This window comes from Procambarus clarkii, chromosome 80 (assembly GCF_040958095.1).
Source record: "Procambarus clarkii isolate CNS0578487 chromosome 80, FALCON_Pclarkii_2.0, whole genome shotgun sequence".
Lineage (NCBI taxonomy): Eukaryota > Metazoa > Arthropoda > Malacostraca > Decapoda > Cambaridae > Procambarus > Procambarus clarkii.
In genome coordinates this window covers 23793126-23812187 of record NC_091229.1, presented here as the reverse complement: position 1 = coordinate 23812187, position 19062 = coordinate 23793126, and the positions used below count along the sequence as shown (strand labels likewise).

The following is a 19062-nucleotide window of genomic DNA, read 5'->3' as shown; positions in this document are numbered from 1 at the left end:
TCTGTTAAGCTTGCAGACGAAACGGCTTCCTGGGACACACTCACGTCGTATAAGAATGAAGCACCGACTACAGTGCTGTGCGGACACTGTTTGACCGCTGTGTGACAGCTGCGCTGGCCTAATGTAGGTCCTGTGTTGATATTACACCTATGATCCACTAACATTACCGGGATAATACACTAACCTGACTTAGCTAGTTCGGTCGGCCGGTCGCCGAGCGGACAGCACGCTGGACTTGTGATCCTGTGGTCCTGGGTTCGATCCCAGGCGCCGGCGAGAAACAATGGGCAGAGTTTCTTTCACCCTATGGCCCTGTTACCTAGCAGTAAAATAGGTACCTGGGTGTTAGTCAGCTGTCACGGGTTGCTTCCTGGGGGTGGAGGCCTGGTCGAGGACCGGGCCGCGGGGACACTAAAAAGCCCCGAAATCATCTCAAGATAACCTCAAGATAAGCTACTACAGTGATGACCGTCACAACCCCACCCACCGACAACTGTCTTCTCCTTCACAACCCCAAATCGCTTGTTTCTTCTTTCCGCCCCACCACAACAAATCCATTCTCCAACACAAACTCCCACATCTGAACCCCTTCTTCTATAATTAAACTCTCCCACAATACAACACCTCACCTAATGTAGAAATGAAAGGTAGAAACTTTCCAAGATCAGCAAGAGAAATAAATCTTGGAGTAGGAATAACACCTCACTAATGTTCAGAGACACATGAACGAGCTCTCAGATCCTACACAAGGATAATTACCCAACACCATGAAACAGATTTCCTTCAACATTGATCCCAAAATTGAAAGGGCAACGTAGCGGCAATAGTCTAAAGAAGATGACTGGAATGACAGTGCATGACAGGAGTAGAGAGGACATGATCCTGGCATAAAATATTCGGGTGCAGCGATGAACTGGAGCATGTTCAAGCTGAAGATGTAGATATACCCCAGGAATGTTAGGACACTTCTTGAGCTTAGGGGCAGTAAGCAAGTGGAGCGAACTGGATAGGACAATGTGTGTGGCTGTCTCCAGCCACAGTATACAAGAAATGACGAGACGCAAGTCATTGCCTTAAGCAAATGACAGCTAGGGATGCAGGTCCCGGCACCACAAGCTCACTCCTGCAAACATTATAAAGAAAAAATGTTATGCAAGACACACCACGGACGCACACACACACGCACACACACACACACACACACACACATATATATATACAAGTACAGTGTGCACAAGCACAAATTAGCGAGTACAAGCACACGCACTCTCACGACCGCACAGATAATCGTACGAATCATCAAACTTAGTAAATAGACTTACCAACGAAATCTTTTAAATTTACCACAGAAAGATTACAAAGCCAAATTTCCGCCATCACATTGGTTTTAACAATCTCGTTCCTAGTTAATTTTCTTTATTCATCTCAAGGAGGACCTCCTTCAGGTGGAGCCTCTCACTCAGAGGAGGGAGGGAGACTGATGAATAAGATTGAGAAAGGTATTAAATCACTCATCGCAGCTGGTGCCGACCTGAGGCACCAACACAGACTCAAGCCAAAGGAGCTGCCCGACTTCCGCCCTTGTAAATACCTCGATTGTGCTGACTCCTAAGAAATTGTGAGTTTCCCCTTACTCACAGCATAGGAGCTTACCTTCCCCTCACCCACAGCATAGGAGCTTACCTTCCCCTCACCCACAGCATAGGAGCTTACCTTCCCCTCACCCACAGCATAGGAGCTTACCTTCCCCTCACCCACAGCATAGGAGCTTACCTTCCCCTCACCCACAGCATAGGAGCTTATCTTCCCCTCACCCACAGCATAAGTGTGGGCTCAGAGCATATCATAACAGTATGACCACAGGAGACAATATATCCTTGACCAACACCACCACTACCCATCCCCCTCCCCATCAATCTCCCCACCTCCTCCCCAATCCCCCTCTTTCCCTACCTCCTAACCCCCCCCCCCTCCCATACTACAATTTCCGACTTAATTTCCGAGAAGAACTTTTATTACTGTGGCGTCTCTGACAAATGTTAAATACAGCATCTCTGGGTATGTCATTAGCGGGAGATAGTGTATCATATATGCTGAGTGTGAGTGTATGCTGGGAGTGTGAGTGTGTGCTGGGAGTGTGAGTGTATGCTGGGAGTGTGAGTGTATGCTGGGAGTGTGAGTGCGTGCTGGGAGTGTGAGTGTATGCTGGAAGTGTGTGTGTATGCTGGGAGTGTGAGTGTATGCTGGGAGTGTGAGTGCATGCTGGGAGTGTGAGTGCATGATAGTAGTGTATGATGAGATGCAACTAATACAACATACTCCCAATAACAACTATCTCTTCTCACTGATGTATAAAAGCGTGTTGAAGTGACCATTAATTTGTCTGGTGTTTTTCACCGTAGTGGCGCCTGACGCCGGTTCGTCCCAACACTGATTAATTACTGCCTCAAAAATACAAATAATTATTCAATATAAAAGATACATTAATCTACTGGTAATGCTGCCATTTTTGGTGGAAACTTGGGTAGAAGGGTAGGGCTGGGGAGGAGGTTTGGGGTGGAAAGATGGGGAGGAGGCATGGGGAGAAGGGGAGGAGGGCTTGAGGAACTGAAGGAACTAAACCTGAGCACGCTAGAACAAATGAGGGAGCGTAGAGACATGATAACGACATATAAAATACACAGCGTGATTTGACAGAGTGGAAATAGACGAAATGTACACATTTAAATTTTATAAAATTTTAATTTAATGTAAGAGTAGTGGGAAAATGGAATGAACTGAAACGGCAGGTTGTGGAAGCAATCTCAATTCATTATTTCAAAAGTAGATATGATAGGGAACATGAGTCATTGCTTTAAACAACCGGAGGCTATAGAGTCGGGGTCCAAGAGCCAATGCTCGATCCTGCAGGCACAAATCGGTGAAGTACAATAAGTGGGTTCATATATACACACACATATGTTCAAATTAATTAGCAGTAGAACGAGAGGACATAATTGGAAAGAGAAAACCCAGATGAGTCACAAAGAGGTCAGAGAACCGTTTCAGTCCAAGAGTCGTAAATAAGTGAGTGTTGTACATGCTGCTATGGCGGTATGTCCACTCCCAGGATGAGTGGCGCTGCCCAATACTGTCACTATGGCGGTGTGTCCACTCCCAGGATGAGTGGCGCTGCCCAATACTGTCGCTATGGCGGTATGTCCACTCCCAGGATGAGTGGCGCTGCCCAATACTGTCGCTATGGCGGTATGTCCACTCCCAGGATGAGTGGCGCTGCCCAATACTGTCACTATGGCGGTATGTCCACTCACAGGATGAGTGGCGCTGCCCAATACTGTCACTATGGCGGTATGTCCACTCCCAGGATGAGTGGCGCTGCCCAATACTGTCACTATGGCGGTATGTCCACTCACAGGATGAGTGGCGCTGCCCAATACTGTCACTATGGCGGTATGTCCACTCACAGGATGAGTGGCGCTGCCCAATACTGTCACTATGGCGGTGTGTCCACTCACAAGATGAGTGACGCTGCCCAATACTGTCACTATGGCGGTGTGTCCACTCACAGGATGAGTGGCGCTGCCCAATACTGTCACTATGGCGGTGTATCCACTCACAAGATGAGTGACGCTGCCCAATACTGTCACTATGGCGGTGTGTCCACTCACAGGATGAGTGGCGCTGCCCAATACTGTCACTATGGCGGTGTGTCCACTCACAGGTTGAGTGGCGCTGCCCAATACTGTCACTATGGCGGTGTGTCCACTCACAGGTTGAGTGGCGCTGCCCAATACTGTCACTATGGCGGTGTGTCCACTCACAGGATGAGAGGCGCTGCCCAATACTGTCACTATGGCGGTGTGTCCACTCACAGGATGAGTGGCGCTGCCCAATACTGTCACTATGGCGGTGTGTCCACTCACAGGTTGAGTGGCGCTGCCCAATACTGTCACTATGGCGGTGTGTCCACTCACAGGATGAGTGACGCTGCCCAATACTGTCACTATGGCGGTGTGTCCACTCACAGGATGAGTGCGCTGCCCAATACTGTCACTATGGCGGTGTATCCACTCACAGGATGAGTGGCGCTGCCCAATACTGTCACTATGGCGGTGTGTCCACTCACAGGATGAGTGCGCTGCCCAATACTGTCACTATGGCGGCGTGTTCACTCACAAGATGAGTGACGCTGCCCAATACTGTCACTATGGCGGTGTATCCACTCACAAGATGAGTGACGCTGCCCAATACTGTCACTATGGCGGTGTGTCCACTCACAGGATGAGTGGCGCTGCCCAATACTGTCACTATGGCGGTGTGTCCACTCACAGGTTGAGTGGCGCTGCCCAATACTGTCACTATGGCGGTGTGTCCACTCACAGGTTGAGTGACGCTGCCCAATACTGTCACTATGGCGGTGTGTCCACTCACAGGTTGAGTGGCGCTGCCCAATACTGTCACTATGGCGGTGTGTCCACTCACAGGATGAGTGGCGCTGCCCAATAAACTCGCCCCTCGGGGCAAAACTAAAAAAATTAAAATGGACTAGACGAGCAAATTGCCGAAGCTAATTCGAGTCACACTCTCATATGTAAATGTGATAAGAATCACGAGGGGAAATGAATCATTGTACTGAAATACTAATGGTAACAAGGCGGGTACAGTCTTTGTGTGTGTATTCATCTAGTTGTGCTTGCGGGGGTTGAGCTCTGCTCTTTACGGCAGAAGCAGCCCGTAACAGCTGTCTATCTCCCAGGTACCTATTTACTGCTAGGTAATAGGTGCATTAGGGTGAATAAAACTATGCCCATTTTGTTTTTGCCACCACCCGGGATCGAACCCAGAACCTAGGATTACGAGTCCAGAGCGCTGTCCACTCAGCTATCAGGCTCCTGTATTTTTTTTATTTTTTTTTTTTGTGTGTGTCTGTGTGTACTCAGCTATTTGTGTCTGCAGGATCGAGCACTGACTCTTGGATCCTGCACACTTGGATCGTGTGTGTATGTGTGTGTGTGTGTGTGTGTGTGTTCCACATGAGAATAAGCAGTAGTAATCTTGGTAATTACGAGGCAATTCATTTTGTCCAGAAACCTTCGCATCTTCAAAACGAGAAAGACTTAAGTCTCAGAGTATACAAGAGTTACATGTAATATTTCTTGACATCTGAATTAGCCAATGGAGACACAGGAAAGAGAAAACAGACAAATATGATGCAATTATCAAAACGTAGCCTTTATTACTTTAAATCTCCAACGTTCAAAACATAGCTAAAAGGTAAATTCTGAGATATAATACAAGTCTAATTTAAACCATCTTTTTCTTTTGCGAAGAGAGGTTCAAACTGGATTTTGGGGTACGTCTATTTTCTTAGTTTAAAGGAAAAAAGATGGAGGATGTTGGATCCTCTTCGAGTGAGATCTAGCAATTTTGGAAAATTTTGGAGCCAGAACATGCAATCTTTATGTAATTTTCGCGGTAGATTTATGCAATTTTCAGTAATTTTTGAGGAAGTGTTTCCAAGTGAGAGCCATTTTAGAGTCAAATCCTGTAATTTTGTATAAATTTCTTGCGTATTCTGCCCTTAAGGTCTAAATCAGTTTGAGGACTTTCACGTCTATGAACTACAGCCCTTAGAGTCCTATAGGATACCTCGGCTATCTGCCTCACATACACATATACACACATTAGTTAGGGTGTGTGTGTGTGTGTGTGTACTCACCTAATTGTACTCACCTAATTGTGCTTGCGGGGGTTGAGCTCTGGCTCTTTGGTCCCGCCTCTCAACCGTCAATCAACTGGTGTACAGATTCCTGAGCCTATTGGGCTCTATCATATCTACATTTGAAACTGTGTATGGAGTCAGCCTCCACCACATCACTTCCTAATGCATTCCATTTACTAACTACTCTGACACTGAAAAAGTTCTTTCTAACGTCTCTGTGGCTCATTTGGGTACTCAGCTTCCACCTGTGTCCCCTTGTTCGCGTCCCACCAGTGTTGAATAGTTCATCCTTGTTTACCCGGTCGATTCCCCTGAGGATTTTGTAGGTTGTGATCATGTCCCCCCTTACTCTTCTGTCTTCCAGTGTCGTAAGGTGCATTTCCCGCAGCCTTTCCTCATAACTCATGCCTCTTAGTTCTGGGACTAGTCTAGTAGCATACCTTTGGACTTTTTCCAGCTTCGTCTTGTGCTTGACAAGGTACGGGCTCCATGCTGGGGCCGCATACTCCAGGATTGGTCTTACATATGTGGTGTACAAGATTCTGATTGTGTGTGTGTGTGTGTGTGTCTGTGAAAAGGTCCATTCCGTAATCTGCCTTACACACTCACACACACCTAGTTAGAAAAGATTCAGACGTATGCCACCAGACTAGTACCAGAACTGAGAGATATGAACTACGAGGAAAGGCTAAGGGAGAGCTAAACCTCACGTGCCTGAAAGACAGAAGAGTAAGGGAAGACATGATAACCACCTACAAAATTCTCAGGGGAATTGACAGGGTGGACAAAGAAACTTTTTAGCACGGAGTAAACACGAACAATGGTGACACAGGCGGAAATTTAGTACCCAAATGAGCCACAGAGACATTATAAATATTTTTTTTCAGAGTCAGAGTAGTTAACAAATGGAATGCATTAAGTAGGGATATGGTGAAGGCAGACACCATACACAGTTTCAAATGTAGATATGATAAAGCTGGAGAAGCTCAGAAATCTGTAAACCAATAGATTGACGGTTGAGAGGCAGGACCAAAGAGTCAAAGCCTTCACAAAAGTGCATCTAAATGTGCGTTAGATGCGTCTAGAAATGTGTGCGTTATATGCTGGAGCGACTGTTTCATGCTGCGGCTGTCACCAGGAGGATATACATAACAGAAAAAAGGGAGCAGAACCACTCTGAAACTGCAGGATGCTTGTAAACATTATCGGCATCCGCTTTAGAGGAGGAACTTAAAACTTCAGGGGAGGAAAAGCGGCCTTTCCCTGGCGCTGTAGATCAGGGGAGGAGTTGTTGCGCGGGCTGGAGGTCGGCTACAAGTAACTAGGCAGTTATGCACAATCGTACAATCATCAATGCATAAATACGAGACGTAAAGGTAGGACCCAGGACATGAGCCTTGGTTCTGTAAAAACTGTATGTAAGACACACACGCAAACACACGATATGTTAGAGCCCAATAGACTCAAGAATCTGTACACCAGTTGAGAGGCAGGACCAAAGAACCGAAGCTCAACCCCCGGAAGCATAACTAGATGAATACACACACACACACACACGAAGGCAGCATATGCGAAACTGGTCAAAGTCCTGATAGCCCTCAGAAACTTGGACAATAGACCCCTTCCAAGTTCTATATACAAACTTCGTAAGAACCTCACTTGAGCATGCAGCTTCGGTGTCAAACCCAAGTCTAAGAAAAATAAAGAATAAAATAAAAAAGGTCCATATATATATATATATATATATATATATATATATATATATATATATATATATATATATATATATATATATATAACAACTTTTGCTCCTGAAGTGAGGGAACCGAGCTACAAGACTGAGAAAACTGGACCTCCTCACACTGGCGGAGAAGAGAAATAAAGAAATGATAACACTATAGAAGATTATTACAGGAATTGGCAGAGGAGATAAGGACTGTGTTGTTAATGAACATGACTTGTACATGGATCACCCAGTTCTGCGGTTATATTGGGGGTGTATATATATATATATATCTATATAGATATTTTATCTATATATAGATAAAATAGGGGTGATATAAGAGGAACATATAGGACATAAATGGAAATTAGAGACACAAATATCATGATTAAATGGTAGAAGAAAATCCATGTATTAATTAGCTAAAATCTTGAAATACAAGGCTTAGGAGCTGAGGCACGACCCAGCAATAATATCTACGTGGATACATGCAAGTTAGTAGACACGCTCATTCTTAGATGCTGAAACGTTCACAGGTTAGGTTAAGTGAATGATAAATATTGTAAAAGAATACCTGACAGAAAGAAATCAGAGAGTCAGAGGTGAAGCATCAGAATGTCTGGAAGATGTGAACGGAGTTTCGCGGGGGTCACTTCGAGGTGACGTCGTGTTCTTAAACTATATCAGAAATGTCTAGACAGAGTTCAACGATAAAATGTTCCACGAGAACTTGAACAGAGTTGACAGCTGGTCTCACACACAGAGAGAGAGTGAGAGTGAGAGTGAGAGTGAGAGTGTGAGTGTGAGTGTGAGTGTGAGTGTGAGTGTGAGTGTGAGTGTGTGTGTGTGTGTGTGTGTGTGTGTGTGTAAACCAAACCACCGTTAGTACCACCTTACCTCTTCCTCAGAGCGAGGCGGTAGCCAGGGGTATCGGACCAAAACTCATCTATCATCTAAAATTGGTCCTCCTGAGGCAAGTTCGAGGGGCTGGTAGATACGACGCTGATACATGGCTGATATAAGCCAAGTCTCCAAGCCGCGATGTCGCCTTTGATGGCTCAAGCCAACGCGTAGGATAAAAACTGTGATTCATGGTGGCTTCAGGTCGTTGTGTTATCAACGTGACGAGGTATATGGTTGCTTCAGGTCGTTGTGTTATATAGTAGTTTGAGATCCTGATTCAACCTGCCCTCATACCCAGCTTTACTCACACTCAACTCCACCCTCACTCATCGCACCCACATCTTCACATCCTCCCTAACACACGACCTCACCCTGACATCATCCTCACCCTCATCCACACCTTGCCATCCTGACATTTTACCAGGGTCGTCAGAACTTTGAGGTGGCGTCCAAGAGGAACAGTGTCAATAAAGTTCTTGTACCTTGCCCTGGGTTGTGTGAGGTCGGAGGGAGAGGCCAATGCTGTGTCCCTCAGCTCACACGTCTCCTTCGGCCAGACGAGCAATATGTGAGATAATGGGATAAAGTTGGCGGAGACACGTTCACCACAAGACGCTATGTATCCCTCCTACAGACGGTACGCGGCGCTATGCAGCCCTCTCGCAGATGGTACACGGCGCTATGCACCCCTCCTGCAGACGGTACGCGGCGCTATGCACCCCTCCCTGTGGGGCGCTATGCACCCCACACTGTACCTGCAGTGTGTACACTGCAGGTACACACTGCAGGTGCACACTGCAGTTACACACCAAAGAGACTCACTGTAGGTACACACTGAAAGGACACACTGCAGCTGTTCTAGGTACACACGGCAGGTATACGCTCTAGGTACACATTGCAGGTACTCACTATGTACACACTGCAGGTACTGACTATGTACACACTGCAGGTACTCACTATGTACACACGGCAGGTACTCACTATGTACACACTGCAGGTACTCACTATGTACACACGGCAGGTACACACGGCAGGTACTATGTACACACGGCAGGTGCTCACTATGTACACAAGGCAGGTACTCACTATGTACACACGGCAGGTACTCACTATGTACACACGGCAGGTACAAAGAGCTCGGTAATGCGATGATTATCAGAGCCTCTAGAGTGTCTTGAGTGGAGCACGTTCCATGTCATCAAGCACAAGACTCCCCAGCACTCACCTGCATAATTCCATCACTTGAGCTAATGGAAAATATAATTCTGTCCTTCTCTTAAGTCGGTCTGTTGTTTACTGGCGCTTGATGGTGAGAGAAAGAGAAAAATAAAGAGAGAGGGAGGAGAGAGGGAGAGAAGGATGGTGAGAGTGGATGAAGGTGGATGGGGGGGGGGGGGAGTTGGGGGTAGATGAGTACGAGGGACAAAAAAAGCCTTAAAGTGGACCAACCCAGTGATCTCGTAAACAAAGCGAGCTCTGAGGCGCACCTTGCACTACCCAGCCTGGTGGAGGTGTGGCAGCCCCAGCCAAGCTTACTTTGACACTTTGCCAGAGGGGAGGTCCTCGACGTATTAATGGTAACCTTGGTAAAGGAAAGATAATCCTAGGTAATGGAGACAACGTCGAAGAAGCAGCACCGTGGCAAAAGGAACAGGCTGGCGAAGGAGAGACATCTCCGAATATGGTGATGGAAGGCCTGGGCTATCTCTCCCACACCATGCCAGAACGAGTCATTTCCTATGAGAGAGAGAGAGAGCTTTTGGAATTGGATGGAAAGTGAGCAAGAGAACAGTATCTCTCTCTCTCTCTCTCTCTCTCTCTCTCTCTCTCTCTCTCTCTCTCTCTCTCTCTCTCTCTCTCTCTCTCTCTCTCTCTCTCTCTCTCTCTCTCGCACCCTCGTACATCAGGTACCAGTAACCAAATTATGGCGCTTGGGACTTCACTGTTAAATGGTACAGGAATTGAGGAAGGAAAGTGGGAGGCAAAGAGGGGAATGTTGTGGATGAGGAGGAATAGGAGTAGAAGGAGGAATAGGAGTAGAAGGAATAAGACGAGAAGTAGGGGGAGGAGTAGAAGGAAGAGGCGGAAGGAAGAGGAAAGGGAAGGAGGGGTGTCTGAAGGAACTCAGAGTAGCGGAGAGCTAATGGCCACAGTGGAAGCAGCAGCTTCTATTAAACTTCTCATCTGCCAGAGTCCATTACCTCCAGCCGTCCTCAGAGTCCGGTCCACGATGCCTTAGTCAAACACCCACACATTAGCGCCACAGTCTGCTTGTGTACACTCTTCAACCTGACAGTTCCAAGTTATAAGTCTGCAACTTATACACTCACGTCAAGACCGTGTGTAAATACTCCCTAAATATTCCTAACCTCTTATTTACCTAAGTGTAAGCCCTGACCTAACCGAACCTAGGCTTAAATATACACAAATCTATATTATAATAGAGATTTGCATTTTGTGAAAATGTGATTTTGTATTGAACTTGATGAAAATTCCATCCTGATGAACAAATCCACAAGGGCCGTGACGAGGATTCGAACCTGCGTCCGGGAGCATCCTGATAGTGAGGATCCCGATGAGCCAGTTAATTACCGACATACTAACGACGGTGATAGTCTGGATCTGTACGTTGTCGCCTGATAAATGATGGATTGTTACCTTGTAACTTCCTTTCCTCACACTAGCCTCTTTCCTCCCTCCTGCTAGTGTCTCTCTCTCTCTCACTCCTCATCAAACTCCTCGATCATACCATCTCCCACTCACTCCCCCTCATCATTCTCATCTCCCTCCTGCACATCTCCCCTTCCTACAACTCGCCTCCCTCCATTAAGGTAGAGAGGGAGATACCTTGATACCATCGGTGGGTTGATTAGTCCCTCAGCTCATCCCAACGGCCTCATTTTCATTAGCTTTATGTTGTGTATTGATGTGAACTGAAAGGTTTCCAGGGACGGCTGCATTGATGTCTGCAAGACCAGCAGACTGTCATAAGCAGGTTGTGTCACTGACAGAGCCTGTGTCACTGACAGAGCCTGTGTTACCAACAGGCTGTGTTACCAACAGGCTGTGTTACCAACAGGCTGTGTTACCAACAGGCTGTGTTACCAACAGGCTGTGTCACCAACAGGCTGTGTTACCAACAGGCTGTGTCACCAACAGGCTGTTACCAACAGGCTGTGTTACCAACAGGCTGTGTTACCAACAGGCTGTGTTACCAACAGGCTGTGTTACCAACAGGCTGTGTCACCAACAGGCTGTGTCACCAACAGGCTGTGTTACCAACAGGCTGTGTCACCAACAGGCTGTGTTACCAACAGGCTGTGTCACCAACAGGCTGTGTTACCAACAGGCTGTGTTACCAACAGGCTGTGTCACCAACAGGCTGTGTTACCAACAGGCTGTGTTACCAACAGGCTGTGTTACCAACAGGCTGTGTTACCAACAGGCTGTGTCACCAACAGGCTATGTTACTAATAGCAAGTGTACTTGTCACAAGACACAATCAACTGTAACTTTGCCAGTGTCCACTCTCTGGACACTAAACGGGAATCATTTGTGCTTGGAGCGCTAATGAGGTGGATGGAAGTGACATGGAGTGGTAGATGCGAGAGAGGTAGATGCGAGAGGGGTAGATGCGAGAGGGGTAGATGCGAGGAAGCAGAAGGTTAGGATGCTGGAGAGTCATATCTGCGTATTGTGGCGAGCCTTAAAGTTGTATCAGAGATCCGTAACATTAGCAACCTTAGAGAGCCTTACTCCCAGCGAGTGAGGGAACCTCTCTATTGTTGACAAACACCAAGCAAGAGTCTGAACACCATGCAGTGTGCTTCTGGGGTTGTAATTCCCTCCGTCACATTCTCTGACTAAATCACAATTTTAAGTGCACACTTATGAGACACTTCACGGTCATTTAACTTTACTTTGACCACACCAGTACACTTACGTATTTGCCGCCACATCAGGAAACTTGGGTTGCGTTCACTCACACCTTGACGACAGAAAGGCTGAAAGCACTTCGTGTTCTTGGAAATACTATTAGAGAAATTGAGCCTGGGGGACGTGGCTCTAGGCAGAGCTTATGTAGACAAGGGCCATCATCGAGGACTGGTGAACGTGCTCTCTCATGTAGGCACAGCCGGTGGGTTTCACCGCTCCCATATAGATTAACTCTGCTCTTTAGTGAAGGCGGCAAATTTTAGCTGACACCGGGCGAAGTTCTCTGCAGGTGTAGACTGATAAATATTCTCCTTCAGCGGGTGCTGTAGTCGTACACCTGCCTCAGGTAAAGAAAGAAGCTCCGCTCCCCCAGCAAGGTGTGCATGTGGGCTGCCGGACAGGTGTGGTGGCGTGGTGAAACTCCGCAGGATGAAGGGTGGAGACGCGTTCTATCTCCGTCATCACAGTACCTCGCGCCCTCTTGTTGCCTTTGGTCGCGTCAGTGTTGGCTTCATGGCCTTATCTGTCGTCTGTAAGTTGCTCCTCCACCACGCAACGATTATATATTTTTTCTTGTTTCAGGTTTAATGATTTCCGTGTCGTGACTGTGAAGAATGGATATCTTCCTTTCACAACATTAAGATAACATTGCAGACAGAGCAGCAAGCGAACATTATCACGCTGATAGATCACGTCAGCGTCTACAACACTCTGTCGACCCCTAAATCAGAGGAAAGATTCACTGCTACATTTCATATGCAAGTTAAAATTCAGAGAGGAATACAGGGCTTATACACTATGAGGAATGAGGATTCTGAATAACGATTTGTGGACTCCGGTACTAAAAGGACGAGGGTTCCGGCCGAGGACTACTGGGCTCCTACACTACGGAAAATAAACCTTTTGACGAAGGCTACACCGAGATATTCTTGGCGAATTAGAGAGCTCCATTACCTCCCGCAAGAGGTGGGAATGAAAGTTACTCTTCGGTAATGAAATACATTTCCCAAACATTAGGCATGAAAACCGGTATTGGATAAAATAATTGGAAAATCTAATTTTTGAACCAGTAATTTTTCCATTAGATAAGGAATAGATTTTGTTGTAATTAACAGCAAAATATATTATCTGATGTAAACAATTAAAGTCCTAAATACCAGTTTGTTAAATTATAAGAGTTTTTATGGTATCACGATCAAACACTAACGAAACAGACGAGGTTTGACAATGTGGTGGCGGACTGTAGGCCAACCATTGACGTGCATGTGAAGTATTTATAAATTTAGTACAAATGATGTAATAGTGCTAAAAACTTCTTAATTTATATCACTGTTCACGATTTTCCATTGAAGGATAAGTTGGATAATGACCAGACCACACACTAGAATGTGAAGGGACGACGACGTTTCGTTCCGTCCTGGACCATTCTCAAGTCGATTAACAATCGAGTTAAGAGATTGTTAACTGGTACTACGAACTTAGGATAATTTTGTCTCGACAGATGTCGTTCTCAGCTGAAGTGAGACATCATGAAGTCTGCACTTAGAGTCAGTAAGGAATTGTTCAATAACACATTAATTTGTCAAAATAATAATTAAATAAATTATTGAATATATATAAACTTTATTTAATTAATAATAAACATTGTATATGAGCAAATATTTTGGCTCGTTTGAATACCATTAGTTCTGTAGGGTGTGCTATCCGACAACCCCAGTCATAACAAATTTGTACATATTTAACATTTCCAGAATCAACAGACATTACAGGTTTGCAAATAACACGTTCAATAAGATATTAGGAATGTGGTCAGAACATATGAAAGTTAAGGAACGTGTACACCATTAATTTGACGACTTTACTGTGGTTGTTGTAATAGTGGTTGACGTGTTAGTTGATTACAATATATTGATTACGTGAGAATAGTTGACATGTTGAGTAGTGTCTCAATAATATAAAGTATCTGTCGAGAAACTTCACTATTCTCCCTGCTGACTAGAAACACAATTAAACGGAACACTCATCCACAAGTTGTGTTATGAGGGGTCATGTTGCCAGCATGTTACCCATTCCTATGTTGCGTTATGTGTACTTCCTGAGAGAAACACATTACTATATATACACGATGAAAACATATATTGTAATAGGCCATTTGTGTGTTTAAGATTGGCTTTAGTTTTCCCTTACTCTACAACAGTGTATTACGCTTCGCCCACCATACAACACAATATACAGCACAGCCCACCATACAGCACAGCCCACCATACAACACAATATACAACACAGCCCACCATACAACACAGCACACTATACAGCACAGAGGCTAGGCGTTCCGTGTGGGAGAGCGATGTTGTTGCGTCGGCGCCATGGGGAACCACCCCCTCCCTATTCACCGCTCTGAGACCGTGGGTCTGGAATTTTCTGGACGTGCGTCTTACCTGGCCCTTGAGATTGTCCTCATAGATATGCTACGTGTCCGTGTTGCCGATGTGTACTGGCTCCAACTGCTTACCACCCATCGAGCACTTTTTTAACTCCCCTGCTGTCTATAAGGACTTCCTTGGCCCGTTACGATGGGCGCTCCTTTCCTCTCTCTGGGGACGGTGGTACCGTCACTATCTCTGACCGGTGCTACTCCGTCACGTATGTAGCACTGCATGGTGTGTCTCCCAGTGCGCAGTCCTGTGACAGGCCCCATAGGAAGAAGCCCTTCCTCGTCGTCTTACCGTTCGGGGAAGTGTATGATGGGACTCGTCCTATTAGGTGAGGCTTTGATGACCTGACCCGTGGAACTCTTCGTCTATTTGGGTTCCGCGGGTGCGGGGTTTTGTCACCGGGGAACCGAATTTAATGCCTCGGCCTTGTGCGTCTCCTGGCCGTCTGGTCTCTGATGACGCGCTGTTGGTTTGGGAGGCTTACTGCTTACGTTTCCTGGAGCAGGAATGCCCGGATAAGTATGAGTAGTCTGTGTGGTTGGGTGTTTGTCTGTTTGCGAGTTCTTGTGTGTGTGTGTGTGTGTTTTTGTTTCCCGGTGCCTGCGTGCACGGGTGCGTGTTTTTGTGTGGGAGTATGTGCTGTGGGTCTTTGTTTCTGGCTCCTGCGTGGGCCTGTTCAGATATATATGTATTTTTTGTTTAGTTTTTTCACCTTTGGTTTAATTGTTTCTTTGTACCCTTTTGTCGTTACTGACACTTTTGGCGCGCTCCATCTGGGCTGTGCAACTTTATTTTGTGTATATTCCAATGAAATTTGTTATTGTTTCTTGTTTCAATTTTATGTTAAATTGCTCTGTGTGCCTTGTTATCTGTATTATTGTCATTCTGTGTTCCTTGTTAGTCTATGAGGAGCCGGTCGGCCGAGCGGACAGCACGCGGGACTTGTGATCCTGGGTTCGATCCCAGGCGCCGGCGAGAAACAATGGGCAGAGTTTCTTTCACCCTATGCTCATTGTTACCTAGCAGTAAAATAGGTACCTGGGTGTTGGTTCCTGGGGGTGGAGGCCTGGTCGAGGACCGGGCCGCGGGGACACTAAAGCCCCAAAATCATCTCAAGATAACCTCAAGATATGCTTTCCTGTGAGATGTTACTATCTATGTTCTGTGTGGCCTTTTTGGGTTATGCCCTGGAAACACAAACCGAAACTGTCTTTATTTTCCGCTTGTTACAATTTGTAATAAAGTTGTTACATCTTGGCTTAACGTATTTATGACGTATTAGAACGTTGTTACAACTTGCTATATTGGTTGTTATAACTGGTTAGGAGGTGTTAAAACTTGTTCGAACGTTGTACCAACGTCGTAGTTTCGGTGTGTGTTTGGCGGGTGGTGTATGTTGGTGTGTGGTGTAGCGATTATGCTTCGTTTTTGCTGCTTCGATGCCTTTTATGCTGTATATAATTTGTTTTACAAATAAAAAGAAAAAAAAAGTTGTGTTATGAGGGGTCATGTTGCCAGCGCGTCGACCATTCCTATGTTGCGTTACGTGTACTTTCTGAGAGAAACACATTACTGTATGTACACGATGAAAACATATATTGTAATAGGCCATTTGTGTGTTTAAGATTAGCTTTTGTTTTCCTTACTCTACAACAGTGTATTACGCTTCGCCCACCATACAACACAGCATAATATACAACACAGCATAATATACAGCACAGCCCACCATACAACACAGTACACTATACAGCACAGCACACAATATACAACACTGAGCAATATAACCTCACCACACCTCAACATAACCACCTCAGACCACCACACTGAACACAACCATCTCACTTCACCACAACTTAACCATCCTACCACACAAAAGTGTACCGCAATACAAGCACATCGAACCCTACACAAGGCTCACAAACCTGGCCTCAAGAGACGTTTTCCTTGCCACAAACACGACAGTAACAATGTGTGAACCCGAGCACCAGCAGACTCCTGTGTGTGACCATCACCGCCACCACCTGCGAGGCTCCATAACACTTCCGCAAATGGCCATGTTACACCAAAACCCAAAAACAAGTTGGTAACGACCGTCAATTCTGCGTAGTAAGCTTCAGGGGGGGTGATTCGTGCCCCCTTGGTGGGGGGGAGGGGGGGTGATTCGTGCCCCCTTGGTGGGGGGGAGGGGGGTGATTCGTGTCCCCCTTGGAGGGGAGAGGGGGGGTGATTCGTGTCCCCCTTGGAGGGGGGAGGGGGGGTGATTCGTGCCCCCTTGGAGGGGGGGAAGGGGGGTGATTCGTGCTCCCTTGGAGGGGGGGGTGATTCGTGCCCCCTTGGAGGGGGAGGAGGGTGATTCGTGCCCCCCTTGGAGGGGGGAGGGGGGGTGATTCGTGCCCCCTTGGAGGGGGGAGGGGGGTGATTCGTACCCCCTTGGAGGGGGGGAAGGGGGTTGATTCGTACCCCCTTGGAGGGGGGGTGATTCGTGCCCCCTTGGAGATTCGTGCTCCCTTGGGGGGGGGTGATTCGTGCCCCCTTGGAGGGGGGAGGGGGGTCCTCAAGCTCCTTATAGTCGTGTTTCTAGTGTGTGCTCTCTCCCTCCTCCCCTCTTCCTCGGGTTGTTTAAACTAAGACAAGGTTTCATTACGAATGATGCTGACGGTCCTGATGAAATTGCAAGCTCAGAATTAGGCATTTGCTCATCATTTGATCTAAAGCCTACAGGACATGCAGCGTGAGCTGAAGTTGTGGGTCTCTATACCATGACGAGATTTAGTACATCCTGGTTCCAACCAAACCTTTGCTGCTGGCAAATATAACAACTGCAGTTCCAGTTAATCTCATCAACATCTGCTCAGCAGCCATTGTTTCTCTCTCTATCACTCTTTTGCAAGGATTTCCTTCAAGAACGGGTTATAGGAGTAATGGAGAGTACTTATTGGAGAGAGATCTCAAAGTCACACAATTGGTACCAGTTTATCACATGGAATTGAGCTCACATTCAACCTTTGGAAAACCTCAGCAATCACAAACTTCATACTGTTGTGCCATTCACAAGCACATCACTCGTTTAGATATTCATTCATAGACAGACTGGTATTTGGAACATTTTTCTCACATGCTCCAAATACACGTGAAATTAAGTCAAATGACTTTATGACGACTCAGGTACACAGTTATCTCTTATCTGTGCCAAACATGATTGTATCTTATTATTAAATCTAAATTATTTCAAGTGAAAATTATCAATAAAGATCATTAAATAATTATTCGTTTTGTTTATATATATATATATATATATATATATATATATATATATATATATATATATATATATATATATATATATATATATATATATATATATATATATATATATATATATATATATTATATTATATATATATATATGAGGTTCCCCCAAGATCGAACTACTGAACCTTCGTAGGATTCCACACAACAGTTACCTAACTCCCTGATACCTATTTACTGCTAGGTGAACAGAGGCATTTGGTGAAAGGGAACATGCCGAACCATTTCTCTCCAGGCCTGGAATGAGTCTCTTGGGTCAAGCTTCAAACGAGCTGATGTAGGATAACAACTCTTTAGGAACTTCATTAGGAACAACAACACAATTCCTGGTACACACTATTTTTAGTTAAAAAAACAACAAATTAAAAAGGGAGTGAAAACGTTTAGGCTAACACTGACAAATTGCAACATTTTACATGAACATACATTTCCAATAAGCACATGCGATTTACATGTTAATTAACCTGCCTCGGGGGAAATTACTTGTTATTTTTCGTGTTTTATCTAAACTGCAAAAATTGGACGACATGCTTCTGATTAAGACGATAATTTACAATAATATTCAAAATATGTTTTCCTTCGACTCATTCGCAGAGCAGCAAATGTTCTCAGGTCATGCACTTGTACTTTTGCCTCTACTCTCACTGTATCTGCTATTGTACCTTCGCTTGTACCTCTGTACTCTCACTGTACCTGCTATTGTACCTATACTTGTACCTCTGTACTGTCACTGTACCTGCTATTGTACCTTCACTTGTACCTCTGTACTCTCACTGTACTTGCTGTTGTACCTTCACTTGTACCTCTGTACTCTCACTGTATCTGTGTTGTACCTTCACTTGTACCTCTGTACTCTCACTGCACCTGTGTTGTACCTTCACTTGTACCTCTGTACTCTCACTGTACTTGCTATTGTACCTTCACTTGTACCTCTGTACTCTCACTGTACTTGCTATTGTACCTTCACTTGTACCTCTGTACTCTCACTGTACTTGCTATTGTACCTTCACTTGTACCTCTGTACTCTCACTGTA

The 19062-nt window shown here is 45.6% G+C and overlaps 1 protein-coding gene and 1 long non-coding RNA gene across 3 annotated transcripts in view; one reads left to right on the top strand and one right to left on the bottom strand.

Annotated features, from left to right (window-relative positions):
• The window catches only part of LOC123746340 (uncharacterized), a 68996-nt gene that overhangs the window by 38515 nt on the left and 11419 nt on the right, over positions 1 to 19062 (top strand). The gene's annotated exons all lie outside the window — the stretch shown is intronic.
• LOC123746177 (uncharacterized) overlaps positions 1 to 19062 on the bottom strand; it is a 271456-nt gene that overhangs the window by 250265 nt on the left and 2129 nt on the right. Inside the window, exon 1 of one of the 2 annotated variants that reach the window (XR_011225154.1) lies at positions 16642 to 16717. The exons of the other annotated variant lie outside the window; for it this stretch is intronic. This is a non-coding gene — a long non-coding RNA (uncharacterized lncRNA). Of the gene's footprint in view, positions 1 to 16641; positions 16718 to 19062 lie in introns of those variants that run through there. 2 annotated transcript variants of the gene reach the window in all.